Source organism: Octopus sinensis, linkage group LG7 (genome assembly GCF_006345805.1).
Source record: "Octopus sinensis linkage group LG7, ASM634580v1, whole genome shotgun sequence".
In the NCBI taxonomy this organism is placed as follows: domain Eukaryota; kingdom Metazoa; phylum Mollusca; class Cephalopoda; order Octopoda; family Octopodidae; genus Octopus; species Octopus sinensis.
This window is the reverse complement of record NC_043003.1, coordinates 26,319,120-26,345,161: the sequence shown is the minus strand read 5'-3', so window position 1 is coordinate 26,345,161 and position 26,042 is coordinate 26,319,120. Positions and strand designations below refer to the sequence as shown.

General features: G+C 36.2%; 1 protein-coding gene across 4 annotated transcripts in view; it reads left to right on the top strand.

The window, feature by feature from the left end:
* Positions 1-26,042, top strand: part of LOC115213810 (probable phospholipid-transporting ATPase IA) — a 509,671-nt gene that overhangs the window by 163,353 nt on the left and 320,276 nt on the right. Inside the window, exon 1 of one of the 4 annotated variants that reach the window (XM_036504661.1) lies at positions 24,701-24,801. The exons of the other annotated variants lie outside the window; for them this stretch is intronic. The gene's annotated coding sequence lies outside the window, so the exon portion shown is untranslated. Of the gene's footprint in view, positions 1-24,700; positions 24,802-26,042 lie in introns of those variants that run through there. 4 annotated transcript variants of the gene reach the window in all.

Here is a 26,042-nt window from a genome sequence, read left to right as displayed (position 1 = left end):
ATGACAGTAACCCATATTTATGGATGTCAAATTACTAAAATGAGAGTTATTATTGTAAAATATTTAGTTTCCTCTTTGTATTTAATTAGAGCATTTAGTCTAATAACTAAGTTATGGGACGTTTTGGCAGAGCCATTTTGGAGCTGTCTGTTTGGCACCGCTGATTTGACACTAACATCAGACGTTTTAATGTCTCTCTTGTTCTCTCTCTGTCTCTATCTCTCTTTATGTGTATGAAGATATTTCTCTCTGAATGAGGAGAGGAAAAGTGTTTGTCAATCAGTCATGTTCAATTAATAATGTGTAATGTCCCTCCCCACTCTCTCTATTTCTGTGCATGCATGTTTGTGTGTGTATATGTGTGCGCCTTCTATATCAAAAATTACTGTCACCAAAAAGTGTTAAATGTCCAAACAGCCAAACCCAATTATCTCCTTTCAGTGACTCTCTACATAAAAATACAAATCTGCAAATGTCAATGTTTCTCTCCTGCAATCTTTTAGATTATATCTAATCCTTTGATCTCCTGATTGCAGTTGATCCAATAATGGAGCTTCTTACATGGTCATCTGATCTGCTCCAAATAACAACCAAATATCCTTCAAACCACACCCAAGCATCATAAAAAAAAGACACATTGGACAAATTTAGTACAGAGTACACTATGCTTTAACAAAAAAACTTTTTATTAAAGGCTTGTTGATCAAGACTGATCTTGGGTAAATAACGTAACAACTGATTGAAAAAATCTAACATTTTAGAGAACTGGGATGGGTGGGTGTGGTTTTGTTTTGACTTAGGGTTAAACAAGAACTGTTTTAGAAAATGTGAAATTTTAGAGCACTTATATGATTTTGCTTGTTTATATATTTTGTGTTGCTTCTAAATATGTAACATTGACGTCTTAGGAAAAAAACTCAACTAGAAATCAATAGCTTTGTTTGATGTTGATAATCAATAAAATAAAAGTTAAAATTGACTACTAAACTCTGTTGATAATGGATATTACTATTTTTTAAAAATCTAAAGTGCCAAACTCAATGGTTTGTGAATGAAACAGGGGACGCTTCACTGGCGTGAATATGTAGCGTGAATAGTTGATTTGAACTGAGTAAGAAGGTAATTTGGGAGCAGATAATGAAGAGAAAGCTAATGGCAGGGGAAGAGAGTTAAAGAAGATTTACGGATTAAGATAAGTTAAACGTGACTATAAAACCTTACAGTTTGTTTGCTTAACCCCAGGTTACCCCTGACCTGTGACCAAAAACATTCCCGCTCTGACTGTTCTGATTTTTTTTTTTTTTTTTTTGTTAATCTGACATAGTGTAGCTCAGGCTATGGTGTCCGAATTCTTCCTTTTTTTTAGTTTAAGACAGTGAGGTGTTGTGAGGGAGATTAGGTTGCTATTTTGAGCAGATTGTATGACTACATATATTCTCCTTTGTTGGTTTGTGAAACTTATTTGTTATTTAACTAACTCCAGGTTAGCTCTAATCAAACAAATCTAAGATACAGATAAAACTTATGACTATTCTGTATTTTTTTTCTTTAGACAGTGTTTGTAGGACTTACTTTACACAACGTGTCCTCCCTATTTTTTTTATGACAGCATAATGAAATGAGACATATTTAGCTGCTTTCTTGTTGATTCTTTCCAATGAGTAAATACATAGAGCAAAAGGTATCCAAAGGTGTCTCTGGAGGAAGTGGTTCAAATCTAAAGCTGCTCAGATGAAATGATACGAGATGATAGCTAAACGGAACTGTGTGCTGATATACAAATCCATTCAATATGTACCAGAAAACAAAACAAAACAAACCATACATTAAATCAGTAAATCTATCAAGTGTGTGTGTGTGTTTACCTGAGATGGTGTTAGTTAGAGGGATGTAAATAAGGTAGTTTGTCTTTGCTACATGGAATGTCATGTAATGATTCATTTGAATCAATGAAGCCAAGTAAATATTTCTTCAAGTCACTGCACTGCATGAAACGAGGAACATGTCATTGGGAATAAATCAATTAAACTACCTTTTAAGAAGCTTTGCTCTTCTGGAGCAGGGGCAGGAATTTTTATTTATTTTTTTTTTATTTATTCTAGTTACTGTCCACTACTTTTAATCAGACACTTTGGGAATGAAGTCCTGCTGATTTCCTGTTCCAATCCTTCCATTTTTCTTTTTCTAATTTATTAGTGATACTTTCATCTCCTCTAAAAGTTTCACTGAATACTATAAATGCTTTCTTTTTGTTCATTTTTACTTTCTGTATTTATTTATTTTCTTCTCTTCAAAGAATTTGCTTCAATTATGGCCACTTTCTATGTAATACTTGGGAGAATTAATATGAAATCTGGGACAATTTCATTGAAATTGCTTCTGTTATTAAGAGGGAATCTTGATTAGGTTATTGATAAAAGCACTTTGCTCTCATGGTGAGAACATCACACATTGCAAACTAATTTTGAAGGTTAAATTTGGGTATTTACTGAATGCTGTTGCAGTTTAGCTTCAGGCCAGCTTTGATCCAGCAATCTATGATCAAAGGGCGATCAGCCATAATGATCCTATATGTTTCTTTTTAGTTTTATTTTATTCTACTTTATTTTCATAGTGTAACTATAACTTTTATCTGATGTATCCTCTTTTTTTAAACAGCTCAGTGAGATTTCAGAGATTTAGATGCTATTTCTAGCATGTTGAACAACCATGTATTGTCTGTCATTAACTTATGGGCATTGATGGGTTATTAATCAATCTGTCGTTACCATTGTTTTATGCCTAAAAAGCAATGAGCTGGCAGAATCGTTAGCATACCAGGCAAAATGCTTAGTGGCATTTCATTTGTCTTTATGGTTTGAGTTTGTATTTGACTTTCATACTTTCAGGGTCGATAAAATCAGTACCAGTTGACCACTGGGGTCAATGTAAATGACTTACTCTCTTCTCCCAAACTTAAAACCATTATTTCATGCCTCGGGTGGTGAGCTGGCAGAATTGTTAACATGTGAGGCAAAATGTTTTGTGGCATTTCTTCTGACTCTCTATATTCTGAGTTCAAATGCTACTGAGGTCAATTTTGCCTTTCATCCTTTCGGGGTTGATAAAACAATGTTCTGGTCAAGTACTGGAATGAATATGATCAATTTGACTCCTTAGCAAAAAATTGCTGGCCTTGCACTGAAATTAGAAAAAGATTTGATGTTGTCCTAAAGGTGTTAGCACAGCATCTTGTTACTCTTGCTCCCATGAGACAGCAAAATGGCTTCGAAATGACATCTTTCTCAATCAATGACACAGTAACATGATTGTCCTGGATATGAACTCCCATCTCTGTCTTAAGCTAGAAGTCTTGTATCTTATGCATATTCCTGTTTTGAGCTCTGTGTAGGTTATACACATTAGGGTGAGAGAGATGTGAGTGCATCAAGTAAGTCTGAGTGAAGCTGGCATAGATAACAAGCAGTAGTAACTATTAGTGCTGTTATATGGGCATACAGCTTTTTCTTTTTCGTGAAACAATCTTGTCTGTGTATGTGATTAGTGATCCAATATTCACAAGAAAGCTAATCATATAAATGTGAAAAGCGCTCTTTTATTCTTAGAAAGGCTTGTTTCTTTGTGCAGTTGGAAAGGGTTGTCTCTTTGTGGAGTTTTCTGTCCCCCAATGAAGGCAAGCCCTCAAAAAAAAACAAAAAAAAAACAGGCTTGGTCTACTTGTTTGTGAGTTCACCTCCTAATCATAAGATTTTAAGTGCAATTCTTTGACCAGGCAGCGCATTATCTTTGACAAAGGCACTTGATTTTTATGTTCTTCCAGTCTACTTAGCTACAACATGTACCAGCCAACAAGCACCTCTCTCCAGCAGTCATATCTTGGATGTTTTGCCCTCTGTCTACTCACAATAATAAAGCACTTAAAACTATTAGCAAAAGCATGATACGTGTTACTAGGCCATGTTAGCTTGCAAGTATGGCTCGGTAACATAAAATACAAGGAATTATGGCTGTATTTTATTGTTTACTTGTTTGTCATAGGACTGTGGCTATACTGTGGTACTGCGTTGAAGGCTTTTGTCAAACAAGTCAACTCCAGTATTTATTTTTAAGTCTGGTATCTGTTCTATTGTTTCATTTTCCAAATTGCTTAGTTACAGGAATATAAATTAATCAACTCGAGTCGTCAAACAGTGGTGGAGGACAAACATGCACACACACACACACACACGAGAAACTTCCAGCACAGTTTCTGTCTATCAAATTCACTCACAGGGCATTATTCTACTGGGGGCTATAGAAGAAGGTACAGTCCCAAGGTGCTGTGCAATGGGATTGAACCCAAAACTATTCATGCGCATCATTATAAACTTGCTTGGAATAAATTCACACAAAGATTGAAATTTAAATCACTTTAAACCAGGAAGTTTGTATCCTGGACTCAGATCAGTCTCAGGCAGGTCAACATCAAGAGTTAATATTCTGCATAGCCAAAAATCTATTGTTTTCTGGTTTGTGCTTGTCTCTTCTGTCCCTTTGGCATTATTGTAATATGTGATGATGATGATGATTCCGTTAATATTCTATGCAGCCAAAACTTTCTTCTATCTTGTCCAGCTTCCACTACCTTGTATGGAGTGGGGATGAAGAATGTGCATTAACTTTCCTACTGTTTATAATTATCATCATCACCATTTTATGCTCCATCTAGCCAAAACTTTCACTTATTTTGCCCTGTCCAATCTATGTCAGCACATGGGGAGGAGTGGAATGAGAAAAAATAAATAATAATATTGAAAGGCTGATGTTAACCCAATGATGATAATGATGTTGATGTTTTGGTTTCTTTGCCGAAAAACTGCCAAAATACAATCATTTTGTGCCAATATTTAACAAAGCTCAACAACTGTTACCTTCAGTAAAATTTGTAATGTAATGCTAATTAACTTTAAGCTTCTCGGCAAAGAGAGACTGAATGGTTGCTTTTTTTCTCTTTTTTCTTTTCCTCTTGGTAGAACCAGATAAAAACTGTGAAAAACTGGCCTGTGAAATTTGGCTACATTTCATGCTTTTGAGGGGTGGGATGGATGATTTTGTTGTTGGTGGTGGTGTTACCTTTCAAGAAGATTTGTTCTTCTCGGCATTGTTCACCATCAAATTAGACGTAAGTATCTGGTGGTAAGTCTAAGGGTGTTTATTGTAGTCTGTCTAATCTAGGTCACCCTTCTTTACCTAAAAACCCATTCCAGCTGTTTCTCTAATGATGCTAAACTGTATACATTGCATTACAATAAGCTAATGAGGTGGCCTCTACATTGTTGCTTAACTTTAGAGAAATAACAACCAAATCTCCCTCAAATTACAAACCCTTTTCAAAATGGAGGGGGCCATATTGAATAATAATTATCCTACATACGGTATCCAAGAGAATGATGAGATGACCATGACTGGAACACTATTGATCATATGTTTGTTCAGTCAGTCAGGTTACCACCTGTAACAAAGCTTAATAAAAATACAATTCATCGAAGGAGTCGGCTTTTAAGGCTTCAGGTTGCTCCCTTATCACCAAACCTAATAAGCCTCTTAACTAAGTGTTCAACTGCAACACAGCCATACACACACAAGCATGTGCTCACACACACAAGCATGTGCTCACACACACAAGCATGTGCTCACACACACATACTCAAAATTTGAAGTCATTATTAAACTCGAACTTTGGAATACAACAAAACATGTTAACCTTTTAAATTCTTGCCTTCAGTTCTCAACACTCATCAATGTCTGTCTGGACCTTTCAAAGTCCATTCAACAAACTGGGAATAATTGAAAAGCCTTAACCCTGTTGCACCATATTCCTGCTATAGTGGGAATAAGTGTCATCTCTGCTAGATTCCTGGTAAAGTGGTAATGTTTGTTCTCCATGCTGGCATGGGTTGGATGGTTTGATAGGAGCTGACCAGCTGAAGGGCTGTTCAGGTTCCATGTCTGTTTTGGCATGGTTTCTATGGCTGGATGCTCTTTCTAACACCAACCACTTTACAGAGTGTAGTGAGTACTTTTTATGTGGCACCAACACTTACGAGCCTGCAAGATTAGGGATACTCAACTGGAGAGAGTTGCAAAGCACAAGCCCATATGTAAGGGCAACCACACTTAGCTTGGTGTCTTTTCAAGCACAGCAAACCACCAGGGGTCTCAGTCCCCTCTCATACCCTCTGTGAGTCCCAATGTTTGTAGACCCTTTGTGTAGAAAAAGAAGATGCAGCCAATTCTGTCCATTAGTTTGCCTGCAATCATTACTCTTGAGCTACATATGCAACTATTATTTTTTTGCTCAAGAGCCCAGGTGGAGGGTAAAGTTAGACAAAGGGACTCGGATCTGAGAGAGTTAAAAAAAAGAAAATATTGTTCTATTTGCCAGCTTTTAAAAGGATTGTGTTTTCTTTTAGTGCAATTTGTAGTCTTTTAATAACAGCAAGTTTGAACTCTGACGGTTTTACCTAATTCAGTCTTAATCCAATCCCTAAGGCTACATTCACTTGCTTTTTATAGTCTTAATATTAATCTGTTTATTTGTCCTTTTGTTATATCTTTTTGTAAAATAATCCCTAAATCAGTAACCTTTGGAATTTGCTAATCTCCCATATTTTTAGGGTCTCTCCTTTTAATATCATATACATTTGTTTTTATTTAATATCTGAATTTTGAATTACTCACATTGACATTGTATTGTTGTTCATATTGTTGTTTGTTTTAGTCCAGAGTCAGCTTTGACTGAATCAAAAGTACTGGAATTGTGATTATCCTGTCCCTTTTCTGGGGCTTTGCGTATCTTGGATTACATTATACAACATGTGTTCAGTAGACAGCTGGGTTGCCACTTGGAGCAGCTGGAGTGTCTTTTATTGGGCCAATAAAGACTGCCACTCTGGTTGAGAGTTGTCTTTAAGGTACCTTGTCTAATCCAGCTGGTCATTTGTTTAATAACTGTTTTTCCATGCCCACATGGGTTTAGATCAGGTGCAATCGTTCTTGCGAGCCCATTTTATTACACCCGCAGGCTGGTATACTTGTATGTACAAAATATAGTAAATTTTTCAATTATAAAATTTATACAATATTCATATGCCTATTTGCGACAATAGGTCATGTTTCCACTCCAACTTAAAATGGTTAGACTCAGACAGAAAATCGTCCAGTAATTTCCACTTGAATGGAAATTTTGTTTTCACTATAAAACACATATTGCTAGGTTTGTACCTCCCCCTTGAGACCCAACTACATTCTAGCTGAAAATTATAGACTACCTCATAAGTAATATAAACATCCTAAATTCAGTGGCAGCATTAATGAAAATGTTACACATTAATTTAAGGTTTTAAACTTATCTTTATTAATGTATCTCGAATTATACATAGATATATACAAGATTTACAGATATAAGAGAAAGAACTTGAGATCTGCCTGCTGACCTTTTTCTTTGGAAACTTTTGCCTGCTGCACTAAAAAGTTTTCTGTGGTTTAGATGGAGAGTTATTTCAGGGTTTTATAGCCAGATGCCTTTCCTTGTCTGTGTTTTTTAAGTACAGGATTTATTTATGTCACAGGTTTTCAAAAGTTCAGAGCAACTGGTTATAACATCAGCATGGATTGTTTATATGGGCACTGCTTTGCTCAAATAATGACAAGCATGGAATATAAACATTGTCACACACACATGCACACACTGGGTTTCTTTCAGTTTCCATCTGTCAAATTCCTTTGCATGGTATTGGCTAGCCCATGGCTATGGTTGAAACACCCAAGATAGAAGAACTAAACCTAATGGTATGTGCTTGCAAATTGAACTTTTTACCCACACAGCCATTCCTGCATCTATTTCCTGAGATCAAATCCTACTAGGGAGTATATTATGAACACTTATAATTTACTAACAGTAAATCAACTGTATCCACTTCTCTTTTCACTAAAATAAACCCTTTGAAGCCAATGAGGCTTGCTTTTATGTGGGAGGGGGGCTTTGAGCTTGCTAGAAATAGTAGCCAAATCTCTTGAATCGCACCCTATCATTGTAAAAGGGAAAGGACATTGAATAATGTAGTTTTTGACACACTGTATTAGATAAGAACCTGATGGTCACAACTAGGAGATCTTTGATCATTGTTCTGTTCAATCTCAAGACTGACCTCAGACAAAACGCCAACTCCTATAAGAAAGTTTCTACATGGCTGCATTATTAACTAGAAATAGAACCAAATGTTCCTAAAATTTCACCCTATCATACGAAACAAAGAATGTATTGGATAAAGTAGCCCTAAAAACATTTTTTTTTTGTGAAAAAAAAGTGGTCAGAGTATGAATGTTTTTGATCCTAAGCCTTCTGGACTAGGAGTGGCCTGGCACTAAATAACCACACCAAAGAATAATATCTCTGCTTGAAAAATAAATCATATCTAGTAGTAAATCTTTTCGATTTGGCCTTCATGGAGATATTGTTGCTTATTGTCAGTTCAATTGTAAAAGTATGTATTTGCTCAGGCTCATACATGCATGCTTGCATATGTACATACCCTAATATATGCATGTATATGTAGACACATAAATATATATTCACATGCACATGTATATACATGCATAGTTGCTATACTTGTTTCTTTTTCATGGTTCTCTCTCTCTCTCTCTTTGTATTGATGCTCACCCATGCTGTTTAACTATTCTACATATGTACACTACACAGTGTGTTAGGAAGAGGTAGTCAACCAGAAAATAGTGGGGGATGGCCATACAATTGATATGGTGACTGTTCTGCCTGGTAGATCGGGCACTTGAGTAGCCATGTCCAATCCATGCAAGCATGAAATGGTAAAACATAACATTATATTAGACAGTATCAAAGAATAGCGTTCCGCTTATTCCATATGTGTGCATGCACTAGAAATATACATTCAGACACATGGAGTTATTGTGTGTGTGTGTGTGTGTGTGTATGTGTGTGAGTATATGTCTTTAGAGGTATATATGAGAGTGATAGAGCTTATACTTTGTATGTGTATGAGAGAGAACATGTGCATATAACTTACACATGTACATACATACACTATATATATATATATATATATATATATATATATGTGAGACAGAACAGCAAGAGACAATTCCAACCTCTTGTTCTAACTTTCCACCATTTGTGATTCCATAACAGCCTCACCCCCAACCATCACCGTTAACCTCAAACCAGGATATATGGGCTGGGAAATGTCGCCTTGACATAGAGGAAATAAAAAGTTATTGGCTAGATTTGAATGTCTGAAGTTATTCTTTCAGATATGCACAAACCCATGTATATGCACGCATGCATGCACACTTTCACTTTCCCGCCTGCCCTCTTTTTCTCTCTCTCTCTTTGTGTGTATGTGTGTGCATGTAAAATTGTGTTCTGTTTGCATGTGATTTGGTGTGCATGCAGGAAGAAATGTTTGTATGTGTTTCTATATATATATATATATATATATATAAAAATAAAGCAGAGGCATAGCTACATGGTTGAGAACCTCACTTTGCAACCACAGGATTTGGGGTTTAGTCCCATTGCACAGCACTTGAAGCAAGTATCCTCTACTATAGCCCCAGGCTGATCAATGCCATGTGAGAGAATTTAGTAGAGGGGTAATTGTAGAATCCCATCACATAATTTACCTATGTGTTCCTTTGTGTTGTTTGTCAACCCACCACCACTCGACAACCAGTGTTGGTTTGTTTACATTCCAGTGTTGGTTTGTTTAACTTGGTAGTCTGGCATAAGAGATCAATAGAATAAGTACCAGACTTTAGAAAAAAGATAAATACTTGAATTGATTTGACAAAGGCCTTTCATGGCAGTACCCCAGCATGGCCACAGTCTAACAACTGAAATAAGTAAAAGATGAAATATATATATATAAAAGTAAGAGTGGCTGTGTGGTAAGTAGCTTGCTTACAAACCACATGGTTCCGGGTTCAGTCCCACTGCCTGGCACCTTGGGCAAGTGTCTTCTACTGTAGCCTCGGGCCAACCAAAGCTTTATGAGTGGATTTGGTAGACAGAAACGGAAAGAAGCCTGTCATATATATATATATATATATATATATATAATATATATATATATATGCATGTATGTGTGTGTATATACGTGTGCCTATGTTTGTCCCCCTAACATCACTTGACAACCAATGCTGGTGTGTGTACGTCCCCGTAACTTAGCTGTTCGGCAAAAGAAACCGATAGAATAAGTACTAGGCTTACAAAGAATAAGTCCTGGGGTCGATTTGCTCAACTAAAGGTGGTGCTCCAGCATGGCCACAGTCAAATGACTGAAACAAGTAAAAGAGTCTATATATATATATATATATATATATATATATAATATATATATATATATATATATATATAAATTTAAGTTACAATAAATGGATTCAAGTAGTCCGGTAGTACTTGTAAAAATAACTCCTTAATGTGTCATTCTATAAAACATTTAGAATAGATATAGTACAATATTAGAGAAAACAATAAGGTGTGTATAGTCATAAATGACAGAAATAGTTTGAAATTGTAGTTAACAATAAGAAAATTCAAATATAACAGATTGTTTTGTTACTTGAAAACATCTAAATAATTTATATTATTATTCTGTTGCGTCTGGGGAGAGTCATTTTCTTTTTATGCCTTATTATGTAACACACTCACTGGTAAAATTTCCACTTTTTTCTTATTTTTATTGTCCTAAAATTTTCGTTGCGTCTTGCAACCTTTTCAATAGTTTTGACTCTCTTTTTATAATAATAATATATTATTATATTTAATGATAAAAGAATTATATGTCTGCACTAATGCAGAAAAATCTTTCAAAATATTTGAATTTTCTTACTGTTGAATAAAATTTTTATCAAACTATTTTTCTGTCGTTTATATCTTTATATACTGAAAGCATGGCCAAATAGTTATGAAGTTTACTTCACAATCATTGTCTTAGGTTTGATTCCACTGTATTGGAATCAAACTGTGTTGGGATACTTGGGTAAGTATCTTTTACTGTAGCCTCAGATAAACCCAAGCTTTGTGACTAAAATTGGGTTGATGAGGGTAGTGTATGTTAGCCTGTAACACCCTTCCCTAAAATTTCAAGCCTTGTGCCTATAGTAAAAAGAATTATTAAAACTGCAAACTGTGGCAAAATCATTAGCATACCCGACAAAATGCTTAGCAATATTTTGCCTGTCTTTTTGTTCTGAGTGCAAATACCATCAAAGTCAACGTAGCCTTTCATCCCTTCAGGGTTCATCAATATAATAAAATAGCAACCAAGTACTGAAGTCAATATAATCAACTAACTCCTTCCCTCTAAAATTTGCTGGCATTATACCCAAAATTAGAAAGAATTATTATAATAATTATTATTATTATTAAGGTGATGGCAGCAAGCTGGCAGAATTGTTAGCATGCCAGGTGAAATGCTTAGCAGTATTTCATCTATCTTCATGTTCTGAGTTCAAATTCCACTGAAGTCAACTTTGCCTTTCATCATTTCAGGATCAATAAAATAATTACTAGTCAAGAACTGGGGCCGATGTAAACAGCTTAACTTCTCCAAAACTGCTGGCCTTGTGCCAAAATTTGAAACCATTATTAAGGTGGTGAACTGGGGAAATTGTTAGTACATCTGAGGAAATGTTTGAGTATTTCTTCCAGCTCCTTCATGTATGAGTTCAAATGCCACCAAACCCAACTTTGCCTTTCATCCTTTTAGGGTCAATGGAAAAAAAATGTACAAGCAGGAGTGGCTGTGCGGTAAGAAGCTTGCTTCCCAACCACATGGTTCCAGGTTTAGTTCCACTGCGTGGCACCTTGGGCTGACCAAAGCCTTGAGTAGATTTGGTAGATGCAAACTGAAAGAAGCCTTTCATATATATATATATATATATATTATATATAATAATAATAATAATAATATTAGGGAGTATAACTCCAAACTATTTGAGTTGCATAATAGTGGTTTTATCTGTAATTCATATTTTACATATATATATATAATATATATATATATATATAATAATAATAATAATAATATTAGGGAGTATAACTCCAAACTATTTGAGTTGCATAATAGTGGTTTTATCTGTAATTCATATTTTACATATATATATATATATATATATATATATATGTGTGTGTGTGTGTGTGTATTTGTATGTCTTTGTGTCTGTGTTTGTTCCCCAACCATCACTTGACAACCAATGTTGGTCTGTTTATATCCCCATAACTTAGTAGTTTGGCAAAAGAAACCAATAAAATAAGTAAGTCCTGGGGTTGATTTCTTCGCCTGAAAGGTGGTGCTCCAGCATAGCCGCAGTCAAATGACTGAAACAAGAGTGAGCAACATATTTGGGATGATGTAATTGACTAGGCCCATCCAGCCAAAATTCCAGGTTTTGTGCCTATAGTAGAAAGAATTATCCATTATTACTATTATACAAATCAAAGTAAATATACAAAAATACCTTAAAAGTTGTTTTATTTCAATGTGGCCAACTATGCTACAAAATGTATGAACTACTTGTTCAGCTGTCAAGTTTAATATATAACATTACTGTTAATATTATTTTCTTATTTATAATTATTACTCTGAGCTGAACTTCTACTACTATTACAACAAAGCTCCACTAGTTTGTGTTCTTTTCTTTATTCTCTTAATATAAATTGAATAAGAATTGGTGCATAACTAGATAAATGCCAAGAGAGAGAAAACTGTGATATACAATTATGGAAGATGGTTCAGGAATTGAAATAATTTCTTTTTCGTCCTATATGCTACAATTTTTCAACATAAAACTTCCATTTTTATTTCTGTTATTCTTTTAAATACTCTTTGATTCCAGTATTTTTCTCAAAAGTTGTTTTTATTTTTTTAACAATGATCTGTTATTTTTAGATGGCTAGATATTTCTGCAATTTATCAATCTCTATCTAACATTTTCTCACTTTCTATTTCTCTCTCTCTTTCTCACTCTCTCTCTTTCTCACTCTCTCTCTTTCTCACTCTCTCTCTTTCTCACTCTCTCTCTTTCTCACTCTCTCTCTCTTTCTCTCACTCTCTCTCTCTTCTCTCACTCTCTCTCACTCTCTCTCTCTCACTCTCTCTCTCTCTCTCTCTCCATTCTTTGTCAATTATTCCCTCTGCCTGTTTGCCACTTTCCTGGTCTCTGCCCATTTGCCACCACCCCCACCTCTGCCCCTTTTCCATCCTCCCCCTTGCCACTCCCAGCTCTCCCCCTTTACCACCAACCCCAACCTTCACCCCTTTACAACCCCCACCTCTTCCCCACTTCTCTCAAGTGAAACTGATCTTTTTAATTCCCCACCACCACCCCAGGTCCTGGCCCATTTTTTAACTTCAGCTTCAATGACCTTACCATTTCATATTTCTACTGAAATCTATGCAGTTTCGGTCCATTGCTCAAGATCCTATACTGCACATATTGTTTTCCTCATCCAATCCTTCATCTGCAAAATGAATCCCTATAGTATTTTTTTCTTCAACCACTCACCTGCAACAATTCAAATTTAGCATTAACTATATTCTTTTCTACTCTAGGCACAAGGCCTGAAATTTTTGGGAGGGGTCCAGTCGATTGGATCGACCCCCGTATGCAACTGGTACTTAATTTATCGACCCCAAAAGGATGAAAGGCAAAGTCGGCCGCAGCAGCACTTGAACTCAGAACATAGAGACAAACGAAATACAGCTAAGCATTTCACCTGACGTGCTAATGTTCCTGCCAGCTCGACGCCTTATTTAGCATTAACTATATTAAGATACTGATCTTGTAAATAACTCTATCATATGATGTCAGGCAGGGAGACAGTAACACATACATACAAACACACACACAAGCAAGCATATATAATACATATACATACAGGTACACACTCACACACATGTACATTAGTCTTCTTTCATTTCAATCTGTGAAATTCACTCACAAGGTTTTGATAGGTTCAAAGCTATAGAAGACATTTACCCACATTGTCACACTAAGTCTGAGCTTGAAACTGTGTTTGGGAAGCATCCATGCCTGCACACACACATAGATTATAGATAAATATACGACCATAGTCTCACTGTGTGGCACCTTGAGCAAGTGTCTTCTATTATAGCCTTGGGCCAACCAAAGCCTTGTGAATGGATTTGGTAGACTGAAACTGAAAGAAACCCATCATATGTGTATGTATATATATGTGTGTGTGTGTGTGTGTGTATGTATGTATTTGTGTGTTTCTGCTTATCCCCTCACTATTGCTTGACAACCGATGTTGGTGTGTTTATGTCCCTGTAACTTAACAGTTTGGCAAGAGAGACAATAGAATAAGTACTAGGCTTACAAAGAATAAGTCCTGGGGTCAATTTGTTTGACTAAAGGCGGTGCTCCAGCATGGCCGCAGTCAAATGACTGAAACAAAAGAATAAAAGAATATATGAAACATATAAACATACAGGTATAGAGAAATGTGTGTTTATATAAACATACAGGTATGTGTGTGATATATATGTCCATACACTCACTTAACAAAGTCACACAGATATACTGAGATGAGAAACTCAGTGTATGCCAAACTTTATTAACTGTTATGCATTATCTACAGCAAGCTGATTAGACATTTATGACAGTTTAGTCTGTCATTAACGAAGATAGGATCTAAAGTTAATTGGCTTCTTAGATTGGATAATGTTTCTATGATATTGAGAGGGAGAGAGAGGATGGATAGACAGTCTGATAGAGAGATCATGTGTGGGTGGTGACTTGATGTGATGATAGCTTATTCACATTTTCACAAGATTCGCAGATAATTTATGAGTTGTCAATTATTTGAAATTTCAAAGTTTCCAATGTCATGTGTATGCATGGGTAGAAGTGTGATAGAAACCCAAAACTCTAAAGGTAATTAGAATGTCTCATGAGTTAAACAAAATATTTGAGGTTTCTCTCCCCCCCCCCTTTGTTTCTTTTGTTTTTTGTGGCATTTCTCCTTTAAAAATTGGAATATTCAATATAATATCCTGAATTTACGGTTATGTAGGATGTTCCTACAACTGGATTAGGAGTCATTGGGTTTACAAGCTACCAATTAGGAATCAGTAGCATGTATTGGTTGGCTAGCAGGCCAAAAGACTGGGTGTGTGGCAACAATTTGTATCTTTTAGCTAAGATCTCCAAACCACATACCCAGCCAATCTACTCCGTTATGGATAGGCACAAATGGTTACAAAACATTAGTTGTTGTTAAATTCCAGGTCATCCCTGATTGAGAATGCATTCTAGTCATATCTAACATACATTTTTTGTAATCCCAATGCACCTAGGACTACATTATTCAATGTACCCTTCTTTCCTAAGATACTAGCATGTGACTTGAGATTTAGTTACTATTTCTAGCAGGTCAAGTATCAGTATAGTTTATTTCCTTTGGCTGTGTAGGCATGGTATAATTATGTTTTAAGCCTTTATTCAGTGGTCAAATCTAAATCCTTCCTGACACTACAAAACAAGACACCAATCCTTCCCCTTTCCTCTCGAAATCACAAGAGCCAATCTCTTAACTTGAAAACCACTTACCAGGAAAATTTCAAGCAATTGACTAAATCATCTTATTTGTCTGATATGAGAAATGAAACATTGATTGATTGATTAACTAAGCATATTGATTAAAAGCTGATATATTAATTACATTACTGAGTGTTCATGGTATGAACTGTTGACTTTATAATCAGTTGTCCAATTCCTTCGACTATCTCCTTTAGAGAATCTATTCAGAGCCTACTGTAAATTCAGCCAATATTAGAATTTCAATTGTTTTCAATCCATTCACAAATATTTTCACCATATTTTTTTATTTTTAGTGTGGAAAATAATTATAGCACTTTATTATTAGGTGGTGAGCTGGCAGAGTCATTAACATGCCAGGTGAAATGCTTAAAGGCATTTCATCCATCTTTACACTCTGAGTTCAAATTCCACTGGGGCCAACTTTACCTTTCATCCTTTTGGGGTTGATAAATTAAGTACCAGTTGAAAAATGGGGTCAATTTAATCGACTTGGCTCCTTCTTCAAACCTGCTGGCCTTGTGCCAAAATTTGAAGACATTATTATTATCATTATTATTATTATTATTATTATTATTATTATTCATCTTTATATCCTCCTCCTCATCTGTCACCCTGGTGGCAAATAAATCATTTGTGAGCTGGCAAAATTGTTAGCATGTCAGACAAAATGCATAGCGGCATTTCATCCATCTTTGTTTTGAGTACAAATTCTGCTGGAGTCAACTTTGCCTTTTATATTTTTGTGGTCAATAAAATAAGTACCAGCTAAGTACTGGGGTTGATATAAATGACTAGCCCCCTTCTCCAAAATTTCAGGCCATTTACCTATATTAGAATGGATCATTATTATTATTGAGTGAGAAAGCAATGAATGCCATAATAGTGACACTGGGCTAAAATACACGAAGCCCAGTGTAACAATCATGATTACCCATCTCATACCAAGATAAACAGCACATGACCTTGCAGGTGGGGCCCAGTTAGAATTTTGTTCAGATTGAGTAGCACAACCCACTCAAAAAGTCCCTGAATAAGGATCGGTTAAAGATGTTGACTGAAACGCCCATGTTTCCAAAGATGAATTATCCAAACCCCAAAGAATTCCTCTCAACACATGACTCTTGATGCTCCCCCACCACTTCTGCTCATGATCAGAGATGCACATATCACCAGCCACTAAGGGATATGCTCAACTGGTTATGGTCAAACAACTGACAAGCAAATCTGTGGTATTGAGCAGAGTATTTGTTGTAGCCCATCTTTTATATCACAATAAAACATGTACATGGTAACACTTCCAATCAGTTTAGAAACCATGAGAGCCCTGCCTGGTACTGCACCAGGGCATTTATTATTATTATTATTATTAAGGTAGTGAGTTGGCAGAATTGTAAGTATGACAGACAAAATGCTTAATGGCATTTCTTCCGGCTCTTTACATTCTGAGTTCAAATTCAGCTGAGGACAGTTTTGCCTTTTATCCTTTCAGGAGTGATAAAATACCAGACAAGTACTGGTTAGTAATCAACTTCCCACTCTTCTCAAAATTACTGGCCTTGTACCAAAATTTGAAAGAATTCTTATTATTGACTATCAAGAGTGATGGATTAGCTAAATCATTCAATTGAGCAAAATGCCTTGTGGCATTTGCTCCATCCTTACGTTCAGAGTTCAAATCTGCTGAGGTCAACTTTGTCTTTCCTCTTTTTCAGAGTTGATAAAATAAGTACCAGTTGAGTACTGGGATTGATGTAATCAACTTAATCCCTCCCCCAAACTTGCTGGTCTTATGCCACAATTTGAAACCAGTATTTGTTCTGGTTCTGTACATTTTGAATTCAAATCCTGCAGTGGTCAGATTTGTCTTTCTTTCATCTTTTTGGGGTTGGTAAAATAAAATATTAGTCAAGTAGTAGGATCAATGTAATAGACTGATGACACTTCCTTCAAAAATACTGGCTTTCAGTCTAAATTAGAATTATTATTATCCACATTTCATCTAATCTTTGTAGTTTCTTTTCATTTGCTTTTATGACAAATAAAACAATTATTTTTACAAACCCCTCCCCTCAGATCTGTGGCCCTGTACCTATTACTAGAAAATATTTGGGTCATGGATTGGCAGAATTGTTAGAGCATCAGACAAAATGCCTCACAGCTTCACTTATAGTCTATATGTTCTGAAATCAAGTCCTGTTAATTATTACAAGATGTTGGTAGGATTTTGACTGAGAAAGTAAGGGACCAGAAGAAATGCCTCAAGCATTTTGTCCAACATGCTAATGATTCTGCTTAACCACCATCTCATCTGCCATCATAATGATAAAGGCAGTGAGGGATTCTCCAAACCTTCACTCTCCCTGCCAGAAATATCAGTCAAGCTTAAAAAAAACAAAACATCTTGTCCAAGATATCTCTAAAAAGGCAAAATGTCAGTTGGAATGCCTTTGACTGGAAATGACCAAGGGATAAGCAACAATAGCATAATTTCCTGTAATTGAGGTGCATGGCCTCGTTTTTATGAATACAACTAAGGTTAATTATATTGGTTTTGTTATTAAAAGAGAGGTGGATGATAGAATTTGAAAGAGTACTGAACATCATCAATCATCATTTAATCTGTTTTCCATGCTGGCTTGGATGGCTTGACAAGAACTGGCAAAGTCAGGGGCCACACCAGGTTCCATAGTCTATTTGATTTGGTTTCTACAGTCAGATGCCCTTCCTAACGCCAACCACTTTACAGTGTGTACTGGGTGCTTTTTATGTAGCACCACCACCAGAGCTCTTTACATTGCAACCACCCTCACACGAATACTTTTTACATGTATATTCATTTACTACCAGAATTTAAATCATGTTGGGTTCAACTTTGCCCTTTTCGTCATTTCAAAGTCAATAAAATAATTACCAGTAATATATTAGCTATTTGTGTAGAGCAGTAGCTCTCACCCGGGATCTATATGGCCGTTGGGAGTCCACACAGCCGTTGGGAGTTCACACAGCCCTTGGGAGTCGATATGGCCTTTGTTAAAATTTATCCTTCAATAAATTGGTTACACTTCTACAATACACAAAATATTTTAACAGTTTTTTTATTCAATTTCTAATAAATTTGATTATAAAAATATAATAGCAATTCTTTAAATATCAAATGGCTATGAGGGTCCATCTAAATAAAATGGGAATCAAAGAGTCCATAGGTATAAAGTGATTGAAAAACACTGGTGTAGAGGGTCTCTCTTGTTGGCTCAGACATGTGAGATTTTAATGTCTTGCTAAATGTATACAATCATGCAAGCCTGACTAAGCTATTACAACATGAAAAGACAGATGTTAATTCAGATGTTATGTTAATGATTTTTAACAACCTTTGTACTTTACGTGGTCATGGAATCAAATGTTATTTATCCATCTACGTATATGTTGTAGTATATCTTCAGTTAGCCTACAGAGACACAGATGTAAAACTGATGGTGAAAGGCAATGGGTTTTTATTTTATTTATGTTTTTGTGTGTGTGTGTGTGATGTTGCTGGTAACATATGTTCTTTGATAACTTGGGAAAAATTTACAGATCAAAAGACTCCTATTGTGTAATGGAATACTATTAGTGGTGGCAGGGAGTTTATAAATATTGATATATGAGTATCTGTCAATGAGATGGCCCCAATAAGCAATAATTCAAATTGAATATTTAAAAATTCATATCACTCACCTCACCTAATTAATCCTGTCAATTCTGGTTTAGGGACACTTTAGAAATCTTTGGCTTGCTGCTCCTACCTGCAACTAATGAATTGATAATGTAGAGAGTTTAACCCTATAGTTTTCAGATTACTCCATCAAATTTAATGCTTATTTGTTCACATTATTTTGAATTAATCATGCATTATCTCAGTTTCAAGACTCTGATAATGTGATTGTTTATTTTTAGAATGCCATTGTAAGAGGCCAGATCCAGACAGTTTGAACATAGATTAGGGAGACTGTTTGGGTCAGATATGGTCAGTTTAAATACAAGAGAGTTGACAACATATGGGTACTGCTCCTACTTCAAACGAATGAATAAATTATATACAATGCTGTTTCATTTGCACACACAGTTTTTTTTTACAGCCCAACAAGCTTTTGCAATACCAGTGAATGTTTTATTCACTGTTTCCTATATACGATGTCTGATCATAATGTATCAACTGTTGCTATAGTAATGGAGCTAAGGTATGCTGTGAAATCACTTGGCATAGATTGACCTTGAATTCCCTATTTCTCTCTCTCTCTCTCTGCTCCATATCTCTTATATCTCTTTTTGAAGTAGTACTCTACACCACTGTGAATCTTTTGAAAAATTATCCTATTCAGAAATATTCTTGCAACTAGGGCATATTTTCAAATGTGATTACTGCTTCAGTTTTGGCAGATTTCTTAAACATTGCTCTGAAATTCAATGATCTGTTTCCTGACTAGAATACTGACAAAGATTATATGAGTGTGTGTGAATAATGTGTGTGTGTGTTTGTATAAACGTACATATACTCCCTCTTCTCTGTCTCTGAGTTTATCTCTTTCACTGTGTGTGTGTGTGTGTGTGTTTGTGTGTGTGTTCATTTACTCATTGACTGTCACCTACCCTAGTATGTGCTATCATCCTACATCTCTGTATCTCTCTGTGATTCTGTCCCTCATTTCTCTATATGGTATAAAGCTTGGCTGGATGAATCAACCAATCAACATTACAGTGGCAATTATTATATAAAGATCATCATGATTATTATGAAAGCAAAGGCAGTGAGCTGGCAGAATTAGCACATTGGGCAAAGTGCTTAGTGGCATTTCTTCCCACTTTTTACATTTTGAGTTCAAATGCTGTTGAGGTCAGCTTTGTTTTCCGTCCATTTAGGGTCAGTAAAATAAGCGCAAGTTGACCGCTGGCGTGATATAATTGACTTACTAACTCCCTCGAAATTTGCTGACCTTCTGCCAAATTTCAAAAACTTATGATTTAAGCTGCAAGCAAAGGCACATCTGAGCTGGTAGAACCATTAGCACACCCGACGAAATGCTTAGCAGTATTTCATCTGCTGCAGCGTTCTGAGTTCAAATACCGCTGAGATTGACTTTGATTTTCATCCTTTTGGGGTTAATTAAGTAAGTACCTGTTAGCTACTGGGGTCAATGTAATCAACTTAATCCCTTCCTCCAATTTCCCAAATTTGAGGCCTTGTGCTTCCAGCAGAAAGGATTTTTTAAGCTGCAATCTGGCAGAATCATTAGTACACCAAGCAATATGCATGGCAGCATTTCGTCTTCTTTTCATATTCTTAGTTCAAATTCTACCAAGGTTGACTTTGCCTTTCATTTGTTGGGGATGATAAAATAAGTACCAGTTGAACATTGGTGCATTGTAAATGACTTCCCCATTCCCTTGGAAATTGCTGGCCTTGTGTCAAATTTCGAAATCATCATCATTATTATTATTATTATTATTATTATTAAGGATGTGAGCTGGCAGAATTGTTAGCATGCTGGACAAAATGCTGCTAAGCATTTTGTCTGTTTTTTATGTCCTGAGTTCAAATTCCACCAAGGCTATCTTTACCATTCATTATTTCAGGATCAATAAAATAAGCATGAGTTGAGCATTGGGGTTTGATGTAAAATTGCTGTCCTTGTGCAAAATTTCGAAACCATTTTTGTTATTATTAAAGCTGTAAGCTAGCTGAATCGTTAGAGTAACAGCAGTAATGCCTTGCAGCATTTGTTCTAGCTGTTTACATTGTGAGTTCAAATCCTGCCTAAGTCAAGCCTTTCATCCCTCCAGTGTTAATAAAATGAAGTACTAGCACTGGGGTTTAATAATATTGACTAACTCTACCTTTTTAATGTTGTTAGCCTTTTTCCTAAACAGAAAGCATTATTTATTTTGAAGCTACTGCTGATGAGGCCATTCATTAATGGTTGCCATTAACAACAGTTTCTGCTCTCTGTGCAGCAATAAGAATGAAATGCAGTACATTTATTACAAGGTGCAGACTAAGGTGACAGCTGCAGTTGTTATTGTGGTAGTAGTAGTAGTAGTAGTAGTAGTAATGATAGTGGTAATTAACACTGACTATCCTTGCAGAAATGTTAGTGTCATCACTTTTTGCTTGATGCATCTTTGTATTTATGGCTCTGCTGCACATACTGATAATCTGTTTGTGTTGTGTTCATGAGGAAGAGGAGGGAAAGAGACAACCATTATTATTTTGTCTATCCAGGTAGGGAAGACGGTAAAATTGATCTCGGTAGGATATAGGATATGTAAGCAACCACCACAAAGTATCTTATTCAGTGCCCTATCAATTCTGCCAACCATTACCCTAAATATATTAGGGTAATATAAATACCTATTTCTTTACTATCCACAAGGGGCTAAACACAGAGCACAAACAAGGACAGACAAACGGATTAAGTCGAGTATATTGACCCCAGTGCGTAACTGGTTCTCATTTAATCGACCCCAAAAGGATAAAAGGCAAAGTCAACCTCTGCGGAATTTGAACTCAGAACGTAACGGCTGGCAAAATACTGCTAAGCATTTCACCTGGCGTGCTAAATATATCAGAGCAGCTGCATAAAGAACTGCTGATGTCTTATTGTGGAAGAAAACTGTGGAAAAGATAGACCTAGGAAGATGTGGGATGAGGTGGTGAAATATTCTTTGGTTGTTGAGCCTCACAGAGGCAATGACAAGCAACCAAGACTTCTGGCAATTTGCCGTGCTTGAGAAGACACGTCAAGCTAAGTGAAATCATGGCCATAGTCCATGTTGGTGACACCCAGTACACTCTGTAAAATGGTTGGCATTAGGAAGGGCATCAAGCCATAGAAACCAAGCCAAAACAGATGACTGGAGCCTGGTGCAGCCCTCTGGCTTACCAGCTCCTGTCAAACTGTCTAGTCCAGCAGTTCCCAAACTTTTTTGGGATGTTGCCCCTTTGACACCCAGGCTACATTCTTAGTGCCCCCACCTTAACCATAGACCTCTTTCTGAAGCAAATTCAAAGCAACTGTATTTCACAAATAAAACTTAACCTAATGAACCCATTATTTTGTTGTTTTTTCATGAACCACTACCCCATTATTGCCCCACTTTTCTTCAATGCACCCTGGGACATTCCACTGCCCTCCCAGGGGATGGGGGGGTATACCGCCCACTTTGGGAACCACTGGTCTAGTCCATGCCAGCAAGAAAAATGGACATTAAATGATGAAGATGATATAGAAAATGAAAGATGGTCCAAAAATCCACAAAATTACCTTAGCCAGCACTCTTGTGAATACCATGTTTACCAACTTGGTAAATGATATTTGTTGGTGAATCAACTGTTAACCATGGAATAATTGTGATATCAACAATTCCGTCTTCGCTTGTAATATATAATGAAGGCATGCAAAGCTTAGTCATTACACACAAGCTTTAGCTCATTGTTTAGTTGTTGTGTAAGCCCCATGTCTGCCTAAATTGAGTAGAGCTATGGTTCAGGTATTGCAGTCATGACAATTGTCTTTTTGTATAAGTGAATTTGGTTAACACAAACTGAAAGATGGTCACTGTATGTATGTGGCTGTGTGTTAAGAAACTTGCTTCCCAACTACATGGTTCAGGGTTCAGTCCTACTGTGCAGCGCCTTTGGAAAGTGTCTTCTACTATAGTCTCAGGCCGACCAAAGCCTTACAAGTGGATTTGGTAGACGGAAGCTGAAAGAAGCCCACAATGTGTGTGTGTGTGTGTGTGTGCATGTGTCTGTTTGCCCCCCTCATTAAACACTTGACAATTGGTGTTAGTGTGTTTATGTCCCCATTACCTAGTGGTTTGGCAAGAGAGACCAATAAGATAAGTAGCAGGCTTGCAAAAAAATAATAAATAAGTACTGTGGTTTGATACATTCGACTGAAGATTCTTAAAGGTGGTGCCCCAACATGGTCTCAGTCTAATGAATGAAACAAGTAAAAGATAAGATAAAAGATAACATCGTCATCATCACCTTTTAAATTCCATTCTCCCAGCTGGTATGGCTTGGGTGGTTTGACAGGATCTGATGGGTCAGAGGATTATGTCAAGCTTCTTCAGTCATATGTATTATGACTGCATTTGAGTGATTTTGTATTTCCCCTCATTTTTATATGTGTTCATTGGTAGTAAACACAGTCTCATATCATGTAGGCAGCATTGTTTGATTGCAATCCACAGCAAAAGCATGTTCTAATTTCTTCACCGATCTTGATATACTGCTTGATCTTTGTAAACAAAAGTCTCATTCAGCTGGTGTAAATTGCTTCCAGTTTTCCACATAACCATGTCTGAAATGTCTGTCATTCGATAGACTGGGATATTGTTACTTCACTTGGGTGCTGGTGGAGGTTGGCATGAGAAAGAGCATCTGGCCGTAGAAAACTCTTCTTCGTTATATTCTTGTCTGGTCCATGCAAATCTAGAAAAGCAGATGTTAAAATGATAATGATTATATTGTTCAATGTTACCTTTTTTTTTTTGTTTTTTCAAGATGGTAGGGTATGATTTGGTTGCTATTTCTTGAAGACTAGCAACTGCATAGAGGTTCCCTTGTAGCTATAGTTGTTGCTTTTTCGCTGATGTTACTGCTGGCTGGATGTTCAACAGACTGAGAATGACTTGACAGACTGAAAATTAAATTTTCATACTGAAACTGGAGCAACTACCGGTGACTAGTTGAATAATCATATCTTCTCCACCCATTTCATTTGATCCTAGAAGCTGTGAGATGTCACTACAGTAGACAGACAGTGTGAGGAGGTTTCTTCTTCCTTGCTCACTCCAGCTGTCTTTTAGCTTCTTCGCCCAGCTTTTCTTCTGATGAATATTAAATAAACACTATTTGACACCGCATTCAATGATGAACTGGAGCAAAAATAAAAATACATAAAGCAAAAAGAAAAATAATAGAAAATCAATTTTGACAAGCATTATATCGAGATGACACAAATTATAAAAGATCGATTGGGTTTGCGTTGTTGTTATTTATTACTAGGTGGTGGAGTAGTAGAAAAGTTGGTAGCTAACAGTATTCACTTTCATCATTCTTCCTCTGTGTTTTTTCAAATACTATCACTTTCGGTGTTTGCCTTCACCTCTCAAGTAAGTACCAGCCAAAAAAATCTTAGGGACAGTCAAATCAGCTGTACACTACACCTTTCTTAAATTTTGTGGCCATGTAATGCCATAATGTTTTCATTTTGTTCTTTGTGTGTTTGTATTTCTTTCAGAAAGTTCATTAAAACTTCTGCACCATGCTGTATCAAATGTAATACATTTGATACGGGATGGTGCAGAAGTTTTGGACACTTAGGTTATGTGTGTATGGAGGCTAAGTGTGTTTAACCCTTTAGTGTTCAGCTTACTGTCAAATGTAATGCTTATTTATTGCATTGTTTTGGATTTATCATGTATTATGTAGCATTAAGATTTCAATGATGTGATTGCTTATTTTTATAATGACACTATTAGGTAGGAAAAATCTGGCCAGTTTAAATATAAAATAAGTGGAAAATGTTGGGCTGAAGATATGGTTGGTTTAAATGCTAAAGGGTTGAATGTAGATGAGCATCTGTTTGAACACACATTGAGGATAATGAGGTGACACATTGATTTAAATATAACTTAACCATTCTTGCTTTTAGTTTTTTGCTTCTTTCTGTCCTTCACCCTTAGCCATGCTGAAGCATTGCCCTGAAAAGTTTAGTTGACCAAACCAAACCCAGTACTTTTTTTAAATCTAGTATTTACTTGATCGGTCTCTTTGTTGCCAAATCTCTAAGTCAAACTGTGTGGAAGAAGTAACAACAAACAGTCCTGTATGTATGTATATATGCATGCATAAATGCACACACATGCATGCACACACATGCATGCACACACACACACACAATGAGCTTCCACGCACTCTCAAGTCCACACACTCTCAAGTCTATTTTACTCTCAAGACACTGGTGCCCATAGTACAAGGCACTTGCCCCATGTGCTGCACAATAGGATTGAACCCCAAACTACCACATGGTTGTGATGCAAACTTCTTAAACATAAAGCCATACCTGTTCCTATATAATTCAATCACTGGTGATTAAGTTTTATTTCATACTAAACCTTGTTCCCATTATGAACTGCCTGGAGTCCAGGCTTTTGTACCATTCAATATACTGGAATTAATTTAATTGAAATATGCTCACTACTTCTACAGAAATTTAGTCTTGCTATGGCTAATCTCAAGAAATTTTTAATTTTGCAGATGGTTCAAGACCTTAATTTTACAGTACTTATAACAAGTGCTGGAATTGGCCTTGGTTTTTAAAACCATTTTACTACTGCTGATTTAGTTGTGA